General features: G+C 43.4%; 1 non-coding gene across 1 annotated transcript; it reads left to right on the forward strand.

Moving 5' to 3' along the window:
* Nucleotides 1-6,892: 6,892 nt before the first annotated feature.
* On the forward strand, nt 6,893-6,965 carry TRNAG-CCC (transfer RNA glycine (anticodon CCC)). The gene has a single exon. It is a non-coding gene; the product is annotated as a tRNA-Gly (tRNA).
* Nucleotides 6,966-19,953: the final 12,988 nt, after the last annotated feature.

Consider the following 19,953-nt stretch of genomic DNA (forward strand, 5'->3'; position numbering starts at 1 on the left):
TGCATGAAATTCTCCAGGCAAGAATACTGTAGGGGGTAGCCATTTCCTTCTCCAAGGGAATCTTCCCAACTGAGGGATCGAACCCGAGTCTCCTGCATTGCAGATTCTTTATGGTCTGATCCACCAGGCAAGCCCACTCAGGCTACTTGCCTCTGTACAAATAAGCGAAGAATCCCATAATTCACTAATTATCTGAGAATACCTCTAGCAAGCAGGGTGCACATCGTACTCAGCCAGACGCTACTGTGGTGAAATCATACACTCACTGGTATCTACTATGTGGCCAGTGTTTGCTAGGCTGGTGGTATAAACATAACCAACTTGGTCCTTACCCTCAAGGGATACAGCGTCTATTAAAAGACGCTTTCTTGGGGTAAATTATTGTTCTTTCTCTGTAGCCCTTTAGATATGCAACAATCCCTAGGTAAAATGAATGCTATAACATGCTATGAATTTGTTCATCAGATCTTTCCTCTCAATCCCACAAAAGTACCTCTGGAAGAAGGCAGATTTTAAGCAAAACAATTCTCTCAAACCTCTGGAAATAACACAACAACCCACAGAGCCCAGTTTAAGAGAAACTCAACTCTGGCACCTCAAAGACTCACCAGTGTCCTTTCACAACTGAGTCATTCCCCTGCCATTCATCTGGGGAGACACTAGATGGCACCAGAAAACTATACAAGCATCCTTGGCTTATGAAGTCTTTTTCATCAAAGTGTCTGGGCGTTTCACACACAGTGCCTCTAATCTGCCCTCCTCGGTATCATTTTCCCCAGAGAGGAGCTAAAGAAACAAAAATTCACTGATATTCTAACCAAAGAAGCACCTCAACACTCTGATTTAGCTGCGAGGGGTCAGCCATGTGGCTTCAAGGCAACTTTATGATTTTCCCAGCAACTCCCAAGAGTTCTCACTTCTTCAAATACTAATTAGGTCCAGAATCTCATCTAGCTCCCAGAGAGGAATGTGTGAGAACCAGCCACCATAATGGATTCGAAAGGCTTCTGTGGACTGTGACGGGTTATCTGTTAATTGCCACTTGCACACATTTCCCCCTAGGATCAGAGCTGGTCCTGAGGCAACGCAGGCTGTGGAGGGAGAAGCAGTTTCTCGGCAGAAGGCATGAGGAGCTCTGCCCGGGAATGCAGTGTTTCCATTGAGCTTGGCCAACACACTCAACAGCACACAGCCAGGGAACAGAAGTGTTATTCAGTTTCTAGACACCAGAGATTTGTTCTCCTCACTCTCTGGTTAAAGCATCACCCCTGAACTCAATTGCAGTCTCAGGCAGAAGCCTCCGCTCACACATTCCCTATCGTCTCAGCAAACTCCAAGTGAACCTGAGTCCTTAAACAAAATGGTGAATTGAAGTCTCTGAAGTCTCCCTCCTCCTCCATACCCTGATTTAACTTCTCCTTCACAGATAATCCTGTACCATCACTTTTACCCAGGTTGTCCCTGTCAGGTTGGAAAATGAACAGAAAAGAAGGAATAAATAGCTTAACATGTTACCCATTCCAGACACATCTGTATTTTATATGAGAACAATAACCAGAAAGACAGCGTTTCATCCAAAGTAATAAATCTCTAATGGTTGAACGTGAGGCATTGTGGAGAGATTTTGTTACCATCTCTTCATACCGGAAAAGTCATCTTTCACAGCTTTTAACGGAAGACCCAGCCAGCTTTTTCCCCTTCTGTCCTCCACCCTCCAACTTTTTCTCTCTGGTCTACGCAACTGATTACACCATGTGCCTTCCTTTCCTCTATACTCCTTGGCAATCACACTTTTAACTTTAGAGGAGCTTTCTTTCTGACCCTAAACTCAGTGTTGACATTCTCCTCCCTCCTTCAACATACATGCTCAACAGAAATCAAGCTAATTAAAATGTAAGTACTAGAACTACAACTCTTTACACTAATTTATAATTAAAAAGTGTTCCCATCTGACAGATAAAAGGAGAAAAATGAGATACAGTAACCTGAGGTCACAAGGTTGCAGGAAAGGGGACCCCTTCCAGGGCCCGAAACTGGGCTCTTGTCTAACACTCGGAAATGAATTGTCTGAGGAGACAAAATCTGCTGACAAAGCAAGAGATTTTATTGGGAAAGGGCACCCAGGTGGAGAGCAGGAGGGGAAGGGAACTCAGGAGAACAGCTCTGTCACATGGCTTGCAGTCTCAGGGTTTCATGGTGATGGGATCAGTTTCCAGGTTGTCTTTAGCCAATCATTCTGACTCAGAGTCCTTCCTGGTGGTAGACTTGTTCAGCCAAGATGGATGCCAGAGAGAAGGATTCTGGGAGGTGGTCAGACATGTGGTGTCTCCTTTTGAACTTTCCCGAACTCTTCCGGTTGGTGGAGGCTTATTAGTTCCATGTTCCTTACCAGAACCTCCTGTCGTAAAACAGCTCATGCAAATGGTTACTATGGTGCCTGGCCAGGTGGGGGCGGTTCCAGACAGTGTGCTTCCCCTAACAACAGGACTAACTGGCAGCAGGATTCAGAACCAAATGCCAACCCCTGGCTCCCAGCAACCCAAGAATTGTTCTGAAAGCTACGGAAGAAGAACCTGAAAACCAGAATGACACTGCCATGGAAATGCCCTAAAGCCCCACACCTACACTTCCAGGCCCTCATTCTTCCATGGGAACCAAAGGCAAATCATATCTACCGCCAGTACTGGTGGCCTCCCTATTACTGGGGGTGTGACGGAAAGAGATCAAAGACAGAAGTACTAGCTCTGCTCCCAATCCCCTTACACACTTCAGGGGAAATCCCACCCTGAGCCCAACAGGACCCAGAGTACCATTTCCATTTCCAGAGTTAACCTTGGACCTTAGATACCTTGAAAGACCATGAGATGGGGGAAGAAAGAAGGCTTCTAGAAAGCAACAGATTGGGGCAGTAAAACCAAGTTCTTGGTTCCGGAGTTCTTAGCCCTCGCTGAAGACGGCTCATGTAAAAGGGCACCCCACGCTGTCGTGAAAGACATCCTCCTTCACCGCCACATACTCTGGGTTTTCACTGACACCGCCTACTATGATTTAACCATACACCCGCCAACACCCTTTCCTCCCATTAGGCCATTCCTACTTGGGCTTCCTCTTTGGCCCACAACAGAGCTGCCATGCCGGGTCCTGGGCCAGCCTGTCGGGACACCACACAGCGAAGCCTTTGTAAGAGCTGGCAGTCCGTCCCCGCTGGGAGAGTCCAAGGCCTGGGAAGAGATCCTCTGCCCTAAAACAGGAATGAAGCACCTGAACACCTTCCAGTCCTGAGTGTTTTCATGCAGAGAAGGAGGTTTTAAATGGGAGTAGGAATTGGAGAGAGTTATTACGAAGGACCACCCATTTCTGAGGATGCAGTCCTATTAGTGGCCCCTCCTAAAACTCTCTTCCATCCATGGGAAATGCATTCATCTGAGAGCTGGGATTTGATTTAGGTCATACCTGAATGATCTAGTGGTTTTCCCTACTTTCTTCAACTTAAGTCTGAATTTGGCAATAAGAAGTTCATGATCTGAGGCACAGTCAGCTCCTGGTCTTGTTTTCAGTGTAAACAGTGTCAGAGTTTATTTTGGGGGGCTCCAAAATCATTGCAGATGCTGATTGCAGCCATGAAATTAAAAGACACTTATTCCTTGGAAGGAAAGTTATGACCAACCTACACAGCATATTAAAAACAGAGACATTACTTTGCCCACAAAGGTCCATCTAGTCAACGCTATGGTTTTTCCATTGGTCATGAATGGATATGAGAGTTGGACTGTGAAGAAAGCTGAATGCGGAAGAATAGATGCTTTTGAACTGTGGTGTTGGAGAAGACTCTTGAGAGTCCCTTAGACTGAAAGGAGATCCAGCCAGTCCATTTTAAAGGAGATCGGTCCCGGGTGTTCATTGGAAGGACTGATGCTAAAACTGAAACTCCAATACTTTGGCCACCTCATGCAATGAGTTGACTCACTGGAAAAGACTCTGATGCTGGGAAAGGTTGGGGGCGGGAGGAGAAGAGGACGACAGAGGATGAGATGGCTGGATGGCATCACCGACTCAATGGACATGAGTTTGAGTGAACTCCGGGAGTTGGTGATGGACAGGGAGGCCTGGCGTGCTGTGATTCATGGGGTTGCAAAGAGTCAGACACGACTGAGCGACTGAACGGAAGTGAACTGGAGAACTGGGAAATGCCCTCCCCCTTCCTCTCATCTCTTGGGCAACTCACTCCCCAAATTCCCCTCCCCTACTATATCACACAACTAAAGATAACTTCCAAACAATTCATCCAAAGGCAGAAAAAGAAAAAAAAAAAAAAAAACCTGTAGTTTATTCAATTAAGAACATATCCAGGGACTCCCCTGGTGGTTCAGTGGCTAAGAGGCCACACTCCCAATGCAGGAGATCTAAGCATGATCACCACACACTGCCACTGAAATTTCCCTATGTGGCAGCTAAGACCCAGCACAGCCAAATAAATAAAATTTTTTTTTTTAAAGAACAGACCAGAGCCCTGTCAGCACAAAGCTGAGGCTGTGGTTGCTGTTGCCCAGGGACAACTGTGCTTTAGTGATCTTTTTCCATGAGTCCTATCGCTGCCCTGGCATAGCTTTGCTTCCAAAGGCCCATATAGACACCTTTGAAGTGTATATGTATATGTACATTTACATACATACCTGTGTATACAGGTATACATATATTTATGTACACTTCTGTGTATACATGCACAGATACTCACAATAGAGTCCGCCCTTGCAATCCTCCCGGAGCTTGGTGCCAGAACACACAGATACCAAACCGCGAATGCACAAGTCCCTTACAAACAGGTTCCTGCCTCACCAGTTTTCACCTCCTCAGTTTCCCTCTCTGCAGGTTCCGCCTGCCACTGATTGGAAATTGACACGCAATCCTTCAAGTGTGTGACTAAGTGGGACTACAAAAGAAAAGAAAATAACAATGCCCTATACTTCCATAAAACGTTCTACCTTTATCAAAAACTTTTGCATCTATTACTATCTTGCTTCATTCCTAATTTGTGAGGTAGACTGCCTGCCTGCTTGTTTAGTCGTGTTGGTCTCTTTGTGACCCCATGGACTGTAGCCCACCAGGCTCCCCTGTCCCTGGGATTCTCCAGGCAAGAATACTGGAGTGGGTTGCCATGCCCTCCTCCAGGGGATCTTCCCAACCCAGGGCTCAGAACCAGTATCTCCTGCACCTCATGCATTTCATCTTTACCTTCTGAGCCACCAGGAAAGATCCTGAGGTATACTGGTGGTGGTTTAGTCACTCAGTCGTGTCCGACTCTTTGCGACCCCATGGACTGTAGTCTGCCAGGCTCCTCTGTCCATGGGATTTTCCAGGCAGGAGTACTGGAGTGGGTTGCCATTGCCTTCTCTACTGAGATAGATTGGGCAGATGTTATTAGGAGCCCTATTTCACAGATAAGGAAATTAAATTTCAAATACTGTGTGCTGGTTTGAGTCATAACTAGAATGCAGGTTGAATGACACCATGTCACCCTGCACCAAAAAGCTATCGCTTAGTAACTGTGCAATTAAATATGGTACAGTTTGGGATACAACTGTTCCTTTTTTTTTTAGTGCTCAATGATTTTATAAACCCATTTTAAGAATTATTGTTGCTGATAATAACCCCTGCAGATCACTTTTTATCTGTATAATTAAAATCAGAGTAGAAATGAGCAAATATTTCAATACTACCTATCTAAAAAGAACCATCTAATCTATTACTCTCAACCCTATCTGAAGGTTAGGAATTAACTGAGGATATTTTTAAAATAGGAATGCCTCGGCTTTAGTGTATGACATAGCTCATGGGATGTCTTGAAGCCCACATTGAATCGACACCACAAACCAGGTCAAATGAATCCCAAGGGTTGCAGGTTACTGAGCAGAGCTTTCCAGATAAACAGACCTCTGTGGTCTCCACATTCCTATGTGTAATTTCCAACACAGAGATTCCTTCACAGACCAGGAGGCAGGTCTGTGTTCTCTGACTGAATCTGACCATTTGGCTTTTCTGTAGCGTGCCTTTCAGCACTGTGTTATACACCCTGGTGGATTTTAAACATTTTTTGTTTTGTGTCTTAGATTTCTCTTCTCCCTGAAGATCAGTTATAAGTACCTAAAGTGCAGAGACTACATGTCATTTGGTTTCAGCCTACACAAAGCCCTGCACAATACTTTATATATAATAAGGAATCAATACGTATTGAATTTATTGGTCAAATAAAAAGCAACATTTTTAAAATTAATTTATTTTAATTGGAGGATAATTACTTTACAATATTGTGATGGTTTTTGCCATACATCAACATGAATCAGCCACCAGTACATATATATCCCCCAAACCTGAACACTCCTCCCACCTCCCTCCCCACCCTATCCCTCTGGGTTGTCCCAGAGCACTGGCTTTGGGTGCCCTGTTTCACATACTGATTATCTGTTTTTCATGTGGTAATATACATGTTTCAATGCTATTCTCTGACACAGTCCAAAAGTCTGTCTTTACATCTGTGTAAGAGCAACAATTTCTGCGGCCAGATGAAGAGCAACAATTTGTTACAGGCTTGGCCTGTGTCGGGAAAAAGTCTGTCATCCTTTACAGACAGGATAAAGAGCTTTGCCCTTGCTCAGCGTCTCACCTAATAGCAACAATTGCTCATATTTGTCTGGCACTTCACAGCATGCAAAGTGCCTTCAGAAAGATTTATTGGTACAGGTTTCTTTAAAACTGGCAACACGATCCTCAGATCAGAGCCTCTCCTGTCAGAGTGGATGGAATCATGAAAATCCACTTCCTTAAGTATCACCTCTCTTTCTCTCCAATCCTCCAGGCAAAATTTCCAAGATTAAAGTAAAAGTGTGCTGGGACTTCCCTGGTGGTCCAGTGGCTAAGACTCTGTGCTCCCAATGCAGGGGGCCCAGGTTCGATCCCTGGCCAGGGAATAGATTCCACATGCCACAACTACGAGTTTGCATGCCACAACTTAAAAAAAGATCCTGCCTGCCACAGTTTCAAAGATCCCACGTGCCACAACTAAAACCCAACATAGCCAAATAAATAAATGTTTATAAAATAAAGAAAGAAAGTAAAAGTTCTATATACTCAGAGGTAGGAGACATAAAAGAGAATCTCTATGTGTGACCTGGACGTGGAAAATTATTTTAAAAAGCAAACATGATCAGCTTCCTCATATTCAAAACTCCCTCTTGATTGAAGGCTGAGATTGAGAGCCCTCCATTCCTAGGAAGGCTGGAGAAGCAGAAGCCTGGGGTGTAACCCTACAAGGATTAGAAGGCTCTTGGAGACAGGTAAATAGCTTTACCTATTTCTGTTACGAACAACAGAACCAGACAACCTTCAGGGCAAGAGTAAACATAAAAGGATAACATCATATTTTTAGCTAGAGGGGGATATGCAAAACAGGAAAGAGGTTGTCAAAATTCCTAAGTCCAAAGTTTAGCATTTAAAAAAATTAAAAGAATAGAAAAGATTACTTCAATAGAAAACAGAGCATCTCACAGTCAGAAAGTAAGAACTGCTTCATAAAACTTCTGACATTATATGTATAAAACTGTACTGGGTCTTCTTGTCAAGTATATTTCTTACTGTAGTATTAGACCAAAAAAAATGTTTGAAAGTTTGGTCCAACTGTAGGAAGTTTGCCGGTGGAGTAATACTGTTTGCATGCTCTTTTTTCCTGGTATTAGTCCAGTAAAAAAATAGTACTGTTTGTTTTCTGATTGAGCAGTACTTGCCCTGGGAGCAGCCTGGGCAGGGTGGTATAAGCCCTGGATTCTGGCCCATGAATCATGGCTGCTTCACTGCCCAATAGATAGGCCTTAGGCAGTTACTTAACTTCTCAGTCTTTCTTCATCATTCGATAGTGATTGATAGTGATTGTTAGCCACTCAGTCATGTCTGACTCTTTGATCCCATGGACTGTGGCCCGCCAGGCTCCTGTGTCTGTGGAATTCTCCAGGCAAGAATACTGGAGTGGGTTGCCATTCCCTTCTCCAGGGGAACGTTCCAACCCAGGGATCGAACCCAGGACTCCTGCATTGTAGATAGATTCTATTCTTTACCATCTGAGCTACTAGGGAAGTTACTCATCATTCTATAGGGACACCTGCTATTTCACTCAAGAGACTCGAAAAGTAATGAATATATTGCTTGCAAGGTACCTCCCCAAGTACCTACAAAGATATCCAATACAGGTGACTTCCTACCCACCCTGTCCACACCTCCCACCCCACACCACCTCTCCTACAGGGCATTAGGGATCACCTCTACATTTTCCCACTTTTCCTAGGAGGGCCTCTGTTGACCTTGAAAAATGCCACCTGACACTCTAACCGAGTCATCTTCAGAAGCAGTCACTGACTCAAAGAGAGGAGAATGTATAAGAACGTCCAATTCACTCAAGTGTTTGGAAACATGTGTCTCAAAGAATATATATGAAACAAGACCTCCAGAAGGACTGCTATTTGTCTCGGCTTGCTTGGAGTAGAGGCGTAAGAGAAACGTTTTGTTAGATGAATAGCTTCAGTGCCTTCAGGGGCTCCGAAAAATATCAGTTTCGTATTCTAAGCAATGAAAACAACTTTCGTATCTCCTCCATTTGATCTCACATTCCTCTTAATTAGGTGGTTTCCACAATGCCTAGGAAGGACTCTCAATAAATATTAACTCAGGAAAAACAGATCAGGAAAAACGACTCATCTCCTTTTCTGGCTTAGGCGCTTAACTCTGAAAGGTCAGAGGCCTTTGTTTTCATCCATTCATTTGGAAACTCTCCCAGTGAGAATCCACCGATGTTTAACCTGTTTCAGACTCTCTGTCAGGTGTTCACTTTCTCTGTGAGAGAATAACTGTCCCAAAGTCCAACACCCTGAGGGAAGCAAGTTCATCACAGGCGGCCTCCTATGGTGTCACCCATCCCTAGAGAGTTTTCCTATTTTCCAGCTATATGTCCTTTCAGAAACTTCCAGTTCCTCCTCAGCAAACAACACTGTCTCTTCTCACAGTCACAGGCTTCCCTGATGGCTCAATGGGTAAAGAACCCTCCTTCTAATACAGGAGACACAGGAGACACGGGGTCGATCCCTGGGTCAGGAAGGTCCCCTGGAGGAGGAAATGGCAACCCACTCCAGCAGTATTCTTGCCTAAAAAAATTCCATGGACAGAGGAGCCTTGTTGTCGACAGCGCATAGGGTCACAAAGCGTCAGACACGACTGAGCGACTAAGCAAGCAAGCTCAGTGACTCTCTCCCTTGCTCTTCTCTCCCCACGTCAGTTCTTTCCTGAAACCTCCCAAGGTCTCTTGTCAGAACACTTTTAGACTTGTCTGTGCACGCCTGCTATCTGGTTTATACCTTCCCCAGATCCCTTACCACACTGGGATGTGTGTTACATTACCTGAGAAGATGCCTGCCCTCCCTCATGGGCTGTGCTTCAACTGTTATCACCCCTCCCACGAGCCCCACTCACGTAACTCAAGCCAGGACTCATCACGTACATTCAGCGTGTTGCGGGAAGGGGGACCCCTTCCAGGACCCGAAACTGGGCTCTTGTCTAACACTCGGAACTGAGTAGTCCGAGGAGACGTGTGCTGACAAAGTAAGAGATTTTATTGGGAAAGGGCTCCTGGCCAAAGAGCAGTAGGGTAAGAGAACCCAGGAGAACTGCTCTTGCCTCGAAGTCTCTGGTTTTATGGTGATGGGCTTAGTTTCCAGGTTGTCTTTAGCCAATCATTCTGACTCAGAGTCCTCCCTGGTGGTGCATGCCTTGTTCAGCCAAGATGGATGCCAGTGAGGAGGATTCTGGGAGATGGTCAGACTTGTGGTGTCTCTTTTTGATCTTTCCCAAACTCTTCCGGTTGGTGGTGGCTTATTAGTTCCGTGTTCCTTACCAAGACCTCCCGTCATAAAACAACTCAAGCAAATGTTTACTATGGTGTCTGGCCAGGGTGGGCGGTTTCAGTCAGTGTGCTTCCCCTAATAAATGCAGGCTGTTGAACTGGCTTGACGATAGTTCTGTTACCACTTCAGTTGTTCACTGTGGCCTAAAACCAAGTCCCTGGGGCTTCTTTCTTCTCCACAATATCAGGAGAGAGTATTTGAAACAGGAAAGAAATAGAAGGGCCAGAGAGGAAAGGAAGCTAGAGAGCAAACAAAGAAGCTTCCTTCTGTAGCATTCATAGCTGTATTCCTGGCTCCCTGTCTGCCCCAGCTCCACTCACACTACCTCTTCAACTGTGATTGAGAGACTGGTTTTACCTGAAAAGCAGCTCACTCATACTGGAGTTTTCAAAGGCCTCCTGGATCACTAATGAGAATGACACTGCATTTCAATTTAGAATCCTTTTTTACCATAATCTCTAAGCATTGTCTAACCTAAGCCCCAGTCTTGATTAAATTACGTATTCAATTTGCCTCCCACCCACATTCCTAGCATTCAGGTCTTTGCAGGCAGGCTGAGCTCAGAGACTCTGAGGAAGGAGAGGGTATCCCACGGAATGGTGACTGCCTGCACAGATTCCTCCATGCTTTCACCCTGCCCCTGGTCACTCACAGGCTGGCCCTGCAGCTGCTACTGTCACCAACGTAATGCATGATGTTGCCGGGGAAGCGACGCTGGGAACCTTTTTGCAGGGGCTGGAACGTTGTTTCTGACATATGTTCCCACGGCCAGAACAATGACAAGGCTCCTTTCAGCTCGCTTTTTTCCCTTGCAGGTTTGGAGAGTGCTTTGTGGGGCCAGGCTGAGTCACAGATGGACACAGGGCTTAGGATCACCCCCCTCCCAACCCTCCCCACCAGGATGCCTAAGGCATTTGCATATAGTGAATCCTCTTGCCCAGCTCTTTACAAAAGCCATAGAAAGGCTTATTTTTTTTTTTTCCTTTTCAGAGCCAGGTGGCTTTGACGGTTAGAATTTGTTCCATTAGCAAGAGCAGCCTGAGGAGATTAGATGGACAGGCCAGTTTCCCTCCACAAAGATTCCACCATGCATATTTGTAGAGGCTGAGTAGCCCAGCAAAAGTGGCTCAGCTGAATTCACTTTAGCCAACACTCTTCACTTCTCGAAGGAGGCAGAAACCGAGGCTTTAAACTAGTTACAGGTCTTCACAGAGAGCCCACCGTGACTTGCACAACTGTCTGGGGATTGTCACCTCTGTTAGGGCTCTTCTCAACCAATGTATCTGAAAAAATACACAAGACAGCCCAGACCCCACATACTTGTCCTCAAAAACAAAGGCACAGGGATATGTTTATTCACATCTGTCGAAGTTTTTGGCCCCACCATGGGCCCAACTACTGAAATAGAAGCCCAGAAGTCATTCTGGTGGCTTCACTTCTCCTTATATTTAGTGTTATCTCTATCTAAATGGCTCTCTTCCTCTTCCTCTCTTCTCCATCCCATTGTTGGTAAGCTATATGGAAACCCACTCCAGTGTTCTTGCCTGGAAAATCCCATGGAGAGAGGAGCCTGGCAGACTACAGTCCATAGGGTCGAAAAGAGTTGGACTCGACTGAGTGACTGAGCTTACGTACAAAATATGCAGCTGATAGTATTAGGGTCCTTGCTTTTCTTCCTGCCTCTCCATGAACCTCCTTCCACAAAGGTGTCAGAATAATTTTTCTAATGTTTAAGTCCAATTCCATCACTCCCTTGCTCAAAATTCTTCAGCAATACCTGTCCATCACAGAGATAAAAGCTGACTCAGGTGGCTTCAGGATTTCATTCTTCCCTACCTGTTCGTCCAACCTTATATCCCAACACCTCCCTAGACTCCAGTGATTCTAGATGGCTTTGGGCTCAGCATCCCTGACAGGCTCTTGCAGATCTCCAAAGATGCTCTTTTCTCTAGAATGCTTCTACTCTCTGGTTTGTTCCCAGTTCTCAAGATCACCTAATATTAACTCACCTAATTCTACTCTGCTCCCCATGACCAAACTAGGACACATATCAGTTCATTCTTATCTGTGTTGTTTCTTTAATTGGTCAAGATTAGCAGAAGTGTGAAAAGTTCGTCTTGCCCACTGTCCCCAAACAAGAAAACCTTAAGGAATACCCCACAGGGTAGAATCTAAGAGTAAATATATAATCAGGTGGCGGGTAGAACAGTGGCAAAGAGGAACTGGGTCCTTGGTAACTTGAGTGACTGAGTCAAGCCTGTTTGGAACCTGCTTCATATTGGGACTTTCGAAGTTCATCAGCCTATAAATTCCCCACAAATAAAACAAATCAGTATTGTTTAAGGTTGTTTGAATTGGGTCTTCCATCTCTTACAATGCAGAGAATCTTATCTGATACAGCAGAAATGAATAGTATTCTCTTTGAAAGAAGCAGCTTTTCTTAGAATAAATGATAAAATAATATGAAACCAAGGGAGTTCAGTAAATGCAGCATTGAATAGAGTCAAGAAGCTTGAATTCTAAATTTAAAAATTGCTGGGAATTCCCTGATGGTCTAATGGTTAAGACGCAGTACTTTCACTGTCATGGGCCTGGGTTCTGTCCCTGGTTTAACACTCTCTGCCAAAATAAACTTTAATCCCAATAGCTTAGAATGTGTGCGTGGTGGTGGTGGGGGGTGCCTAGGACCCCCGAATTTTCCATGCTTTATTCTTCTATCTATAAATTGAGTCCATTCCTACCAACTCCTTCCTTAATTAAAAGCACAATTGATAGGAATAAAGCCTCAGAAGATGTTTCAGTCTGTTCTGGCTGCTATAATAAAATACCATATATTTGGTGACTTATAAACAACAGAAATTTATTTCTCATCTTTCCTGAGGCTAGAGTTCCTATATCAGGGTACCAACATAATACAGGGGCTTCCCTGGTAGCTCAGAGGTTAAAGCGTCTGCCTCCAATGCGGGAGACCCGGGTTCGATCCCTGGGTCGGGAAGATCCCCTGGAGAAGGAAATGGTAACCCACTCCAGTATTCTTGCCTGGAGAATCCCATGGACGGAAAAGCCTGGTAGGCTACAGTCCATGGGGTCGCAAAGAGTCGGACACGACTGAGTGACTGAACAGAACAGAACAGAACATAATACAATTCTGGTGAAAGCTCTCTTTCAGGTTGCAGACTGCAGGCTTCTAGCTGTGTCCTCACATGGTGGAAGGTCAAGCTAACTCTCTGAGGTCCCTTTTATAAGAGCATTAATATTTTCTTGAGCTCCAAAATCACTATAGATGGTGAATGCTCCTTGTAAGAAAAGCTGTGACAAATCTAGACAGCATATTAAAAAGCAGAAACATCACTTTGCTGACACAGGTCTATATAGTCAAAGCTATGCTTTTTCCAATAGTCATATATGGATGTGAGAGTTGGACAGTAAAGAAGGTTGAGTGTTGAAGAATTGATACTTTTAAACTGTAGTGTTAGAGAAGATTCTTGTGAGTCCCTTGGACAGCAAGGAGATCAAACCAGTCAATCCTAAAGGAAATCAATCCTGAATATTCACTGGAAAGACTGATGCTGAAGCTGAAGCTCCAGTACTTTGGCCACCTGATGCAAAGAGCTGACTCATTAGAAAAGATCCTGTTGCTGAGAAAGATCGAAGGCAAAAGGAGAAGGGGGTGACAGAGGATGAGATGGTTGGATGTTATCATCAACTCAAGGGACATGAGTTTGCACAAACTCCAGGAGATAATGAAGGACGGGGAAGCCTGGCGTGCTGCAATCCATGGGGCCACAAAGAGTTAGAAACAATTGAGTGATTGAACAACAACAATCCCATTCATGAGGACACTACCCTCATGACCTAATCACATTCCAAATACCATCAGAGTGGGGCACTGTTGCCAATATATGAATTTCAACACACAAATTCAGACCACTGTGAAAGAGTTCTTATTTTCCTTCATATATGCATTTAGTCATCAAAAAAAATTTTATTGAGTACTTACTGTTTGCTTGGAAGTAGGTATTATATACATAGAAAAACCTAGGATGTCCTCTAGGCTATGGTTTGGCAAACTACAACTCACAGGTCAAATCTGGCACCTCTTGCTGTTTTTGTAAATAAAGTTTTATTGGAACACAGCTGCACCCATGTATTTACATGTCTATGGCTATTTTCACAATACAACAGCAGACTTGAAAAGTTGCCATGGAGACCATATGGCCTACAAAGCCTAAAATATTTACCATCTGGCACTTGACAGAAAAAGTGTGCCAATCTCTGCCTGAGGCTATTCACCACAGCTAGAAGTTCTGGATACAATAAACCTCTCTTTTCTGAAGAGCCATAGTGAAGTGTTCTCCACCAACTTCTGCGTAACACAGTCCTGAATATGAAATTACACTTCCCCCCAAAAAAAAGGAGGAAAAAGAAAAAAAAATGTTTTTAAACATACATTCAATTGAATGCATTTGGAGTTTCCAGAATTAACTGGTACCACAAATGAGATACAGACCCTGTGAATCATCATTAGGATCCTCCTTGAGAGATGGGCAAAAAACCATCCCAGCTGGTGTCAATGAAAAACCAAGCGCAGACAATATGACTCATGGACAAAGAAGAGAGGTTGGTTTTTTCCTCCTCCATCCTTTCCCCTGGGTGTAGTTTACTTCTCAGAACAATAATCTGATTTCAAGAAACTATAGCCCAGGACTAGAAAAGAAAAGTAACCCCCAGTCCATTTCTAAGTATGAATGCCTGCATGCTAAGTGGCTCGGTCATGTCCAACTCTTTTTTGACCCCATGGACCATAGCCTGCCAGGCTCCTCAGTCCATGGGATTTTCCAGGCAAGAATACTGGAGTGGGTTGCATGCCCTCCTCCAGGGGATCTTCCCGACCCAGGGATTGAACCCACATCTCTTATGTCTCCTGCATCGATAGGCAGGTTCTTTACCACTACCACCACCTGGGAAACTCCTTAAGAATGAATACCAAAACTGAAATCTAGAAACTAGGTCCCTAGTTTAATTCTTTCTATATTGGTCTACTATGACCCATAGGTAAGCTTCTAGCCTAAATATCCCCATTTTCATTATGCATTAGAGGCTTTTCCTAAGTTCCTTTCAGATACTAGAGGGATTAACCCCTTAATCAGCTCACATTATCATATGCTGGAATAGAAATGGCACAGACTATTGACTCCAACAGATACCTGTGTGAATTTTTTGGCATTTACAATGTATGCAGTATAGAAGAATGAACTCCTCTTCTCTGAACTGTGATGGCCTCAGGAGTATGCAGAGACTAACTCCTATTTTCTAGAGTTGTTAGAGAATACTTGTGTGGTCACACATGAAAATAAAGCAGTTGTAGACACAGAGCTGTTTTTTAATGAAGGTGGCTTTCTTTCCTCTTCCTTTCAATTTTCTATACCTGAGAAAGTAAAAAGCATACCCTAATCTTAACAACAGAATCACAATCTGCTACTATATTGAGTCTTTCCTGTGTTAAAGGCAAAACCAAAGTTAAAAGCGAAGTGATAGAAGGAGATTTAATTGTATTCTGGGAATTCCCCTCACCCCAACAACCCCACTATTACCTCCTCTCCCAACCCCCAAATTAAAGATGAGAATAGGTTTCTATTTCTAAATGAAAGGAATGCTGAGGCATCAATCAGTAGTAACCACTAATGGAAACTTGGCCACTAGTACCCACTCCAAGGCTGTCTGACACATTGGGACCTAATTGGCAGTCTGCTTTAGAGCAGCCAAAAAACATAGTGTCAACATCACAGATCAAAGTAGAGACAAACTCATTACTGGCCATGGGGCTTTGATTGCCAGAATTAGATAGGCAGGTCTGTGGGTTTTGTTTCGGGACAGGTAACTGCTCATTAACTTATTTAGAGAAAAACCTCTGGAAGACCCTGGTTTAGCTCATTTGGACCTAAAACACGGAGATACAAGAAAAAGCATTCAGAAGAGCCAGCCACTTGGGTGGTCAGAAGGAGAGACCAGCTTATGTTCAGTCTGTCACCATGTATGCTGGAAATTAATTTTCTCTCTGGGCTTCCATATAATGAGTGACTTAGGCTTTTCAGTAACAAGTATGCCTCAGTGTCAAGCTCAGAAATGTCAACTACACCTAAAAATACTCTTAAATCCATCATTTGTAGGAGAAGACAAAATTTCTCCTTTTACTAAAAATCAGCAAAAAGAATTCCAGCATCAGGCTTCCCTGGTGACTCAGTGGTAAAGAATCTGCCTGCCAATGCAGGAGATGCAGGTTTGATTCCTGGATCAGAAAGATCCCCTCAAGAAGGAAATGGCAACCCACTTCAGTATTCTTGCCTGGAAAATTCCATGGACAAAGAAAACCTGGCAGCCTATATAGTCCATGGGGTCACAAAGAGTCAGTCACAACTTAGCAACTAAAGAATTCCAGTATTATGCAGAAATACCTATCTACCAGAAGTAAACGATATTATTAAATGTTCCCATTTAACACTGTTAATCTTTTTAGTGTCACAACCTCCTAAAAATTATGTAAACCTCTTTCCAGAAAAAAATATATACATGACACAATTTTACATACAATTTCAGTACTGACAGACTTCGTGAGGACTTCGCAGGACCCTCTTGAGCTATATACTTTCTAGATTAAAGATTAACCTATTAAATATATTAAACAGAAAAATAAAACCATTACTAAATGATAGTTTACCACTATAGGTCTGTCATTACTTCTACTTTATGACAATCATAGCAAATTGCCTATTCCTACAAGGAGACTCTTGAGAGTCCCTTGGACTGCAAGGAGATCCAACCAGTCCATTCTAAAGGAGATCAATCCTGGGTGTTCATTGGAAAGACTGATGCTAAAGCTGAAACTGCAATACTTTGGCCACCTCATGCGACGAGTTGACTCACTGGAAAAGACTCTGATGCTGGGAAAGGTTGGGGGCGGGAGGAGAAGGGGACGATGGAGAATGAGATGGCAGGATGGCATCACCGACTCGATGGACATGAGTTTGGGTAGGCTCCGGAAGTTGGTGATGGACAAGGAGGCCTGGCGTGCTGTGATTCATGGGGTCGCAAAGAGTCGGACATGACTGAGCGACTGAACTGAGCTGAACTGAACTGAGCAAGGACCTCTAGCTCCCCAATCTAAGATCGAATGTTCAGTCATGTCTGACTCTTTGTGACCCATGGACTGTAACTGGCCAGGCTCCTCTGTCCACGGAATTTCCCAGGCAAGAATACTGGCATGGGTTGTCATTTCCTCCTCCAGGGGATCTTCCCAACCCAGGGATTGAAGCCAGGTCTCCTGCATTGCACGCAGATTCTTTACCAAGCTATTTGTTGTAGAGAAGACCTAGTTAGCCTCTGATCATTATATGCAGCTATCCCTTTTTTTTCCCTCTGTAATAGTGGGTATTGATTAACAAAAGCCATGCTGGCCAGAATTGTGTGTTCCTTCCCTCGGCTTCCTAGTGTCTGTGTTCAGCTGTAATTAGCAGGGCTCCAACAGCTACCGTGTCCAATGTACAGACAGCAAATTATTTCCATGGGCAAAGGGTAAAAAACTATTCTGAAAAGAACGGGTCAGTCATCCTTCATAAAATAAAATCACTGAGGTAAGTGGTATTGCGACAAGCTTTAATTCTTCACATACAATAAATACTAAAGTATATAACATAAGATTACATCAGTTTATCTTTTTAGCAGACTGAGTGGCAGCTAAGAAAGGGGAAAGACACACCTTACTGCACTTTCAAAGGGAATTCCTTTCCAAGTAAATGAAAACAACACGGTCAATTAACTTCCTCAAAGGACTTTCAGAAGTCAGTCCCATTTCCCGTCTTTGTCAAGCTGATTGTGTATTTCAGTGCTCGGAGCTTTCCCTAAAAAATGGAAAAGGCAACTGGGTTGAAAGCGTTTCTTAAACACTAATGAATTCATTAATGTAAGAAACTCTCCTGTGTCCTCTACTTTCTCATGAATTACCTAAAGTTACAAAACGAAGTAGAAATATATCTCCCACACAATTGTTCTGCATTCAGCTTGGTTCTTTGATCATGCACTGTGAGTAATTTTATTTATTCTTTTTGTTCCAAAAAGGACTTAAGGATAAGTCCTATGAGTAAGAATCACATTAACATAACCTTTTCTAAACTGACTCTAGGTAAAAACTGATACCATTTTGTACAGAGGCTTTAAGATTCAATACAGTAGTCACGTTCAAGTAAGAAAATGATAGCATAATATTTTTTAAAAGCATTTATTCTGTAGGTGATAGAACCACCAAAATGCTACTGAATTAAATATACATATATAACATATATATATATATATATATATATATATATATATATATATATATGACTTCCCTGGTGGCTCAGACAGTAAAGCATCTGCCTACAAGTGGGTAACCCAGGTTCAATCCCTGGGTCGGGAAGATCTCCTGGAGAAGGAAATGGCAACCCACCTAACGGGTTATAGTCCATGGGGTCCCAAAGAGTCAGACAGGACTGAGCGACTTCACTTTCACTTTCTTTCATATATAACAAAATGCCATTGAATTATATATATAACATCTTTTTCATATGCCTTTTCTTCTCTTTTTTTTTTTTTATTTCTTTCTCTGCAGACACTACTCTGGACCAGGTCTTCATTAAATCAGTCATGTCTGACTCTTTTCGACCCCATGGACTGTAGCCCACCAGGCTCCTCTGTTCATGGAATTCTCCAGGCAAGAATACTGGAGTGGATTTCCATTCCCTTCTCCAGAGCATGTTCCCGACCCAGGGATTGAGCCCTGGTCTCCTGCAATGCAGGCGGATTCTTTACCAGCTGCACCACCATGGAAGCCCTTCCTCCTAACTGGTGATGCTATTTCTAGCTTTCTCCCTTATAATACAAGCAACACAGTGCTGTCAGACGAACCTGCTAAAGTGTACCTTTGCACATGTCAGTCCCTCAAGCTCAGAACTGTTACTCAGCTCCCTGCTGTAATAAGAACCCACCAACTCCTGAGCCTGGCACCCAAAGTCCTTTCCTCCTCGTCATTTTCTGGCTCTCTGTTCTAAAAGTGCATGATTTCCACTTAATCAGACTAGTTATCACCCCCCAAGCCACCTTGCTCTCATCATGTCCCCTCTGTAAGTGCCCTTGTCTCCTTTGCAATCACAATCCTGACAACCTTTCACAGCCCGGATCCAGGACTGTCCCCATAAAGCCCTAACCAAAAATTTCAACAATGTCTGTCCTCCCACATGCTCCTCACACATATCTCAGTCTCTCACCTGGCATTTATCAGGCATGAGCCGATATGGTAATTCATCTTTAGATACACGTTCTTTCTCCTAATCTAAGTCACTGTAAGCAACTGATGGTCACATTGGTTTGTACGAAGGATACATGTTTTGTCATGAGAAAGGTAACCTAATAGACCTGCTTTCTTCAGTGTGCCATCCTTCTCAAACTGGCTTAGGTGTACCCCAGGGGTACCCTGAGAGGGCCTGGAGGAAACAAGATAAAGGTTTTTTTTTTTTTAAGAAGAGACTTTCACTTAGATTTTTTTAAGAAGAGACTTTCACTTAGATTTTTTTAAGAAGAGACTTTCACTTAGATAATTTACGATGTCATCTTCAAAATGAAATCAAAATAATATGGAGCAGATTTTGATATGAATGGTAAAGATAAAATTAAAAAGTGACACAGGAGGTGTCAGAAAGTTTCTAGTCCTCAGTGGATCACTTTGGACAATGATTTCTGGTCATTCTTTTCCTTCCAGGGGTGAGTTCATGTTCTTATATCAGTTGAGGATGTTTACATGGAAATATTTGAGAAATACCCTGTAGATTATGAATGAGTAATAAGGAAAGAATACAATCCTTTCCCTTTTTTTCCCTATCATTTTTAAGATGCCAATCAACACACATTTTTGTTTTCATTAAAATGGATAATAGAAATTAAGCCTGAAGATTTTTTTCAAATCTTTATTTTACTTGCTTGG

The sequence above is a fragment of the Moschus berezovskii genome, chromosome 23 (assembly GCF_049115385.1).
Source record: "Moschus berezovskii isolate FMDL1 chromosome 23, NW_MosBer_1.0, whole genome shotgun sequence".
NCBI lineage: Eukaryota > Metazoa > Chordata > Mammalia > Artiodactyla > Moschidae > Moschus > Moschus berezovskii.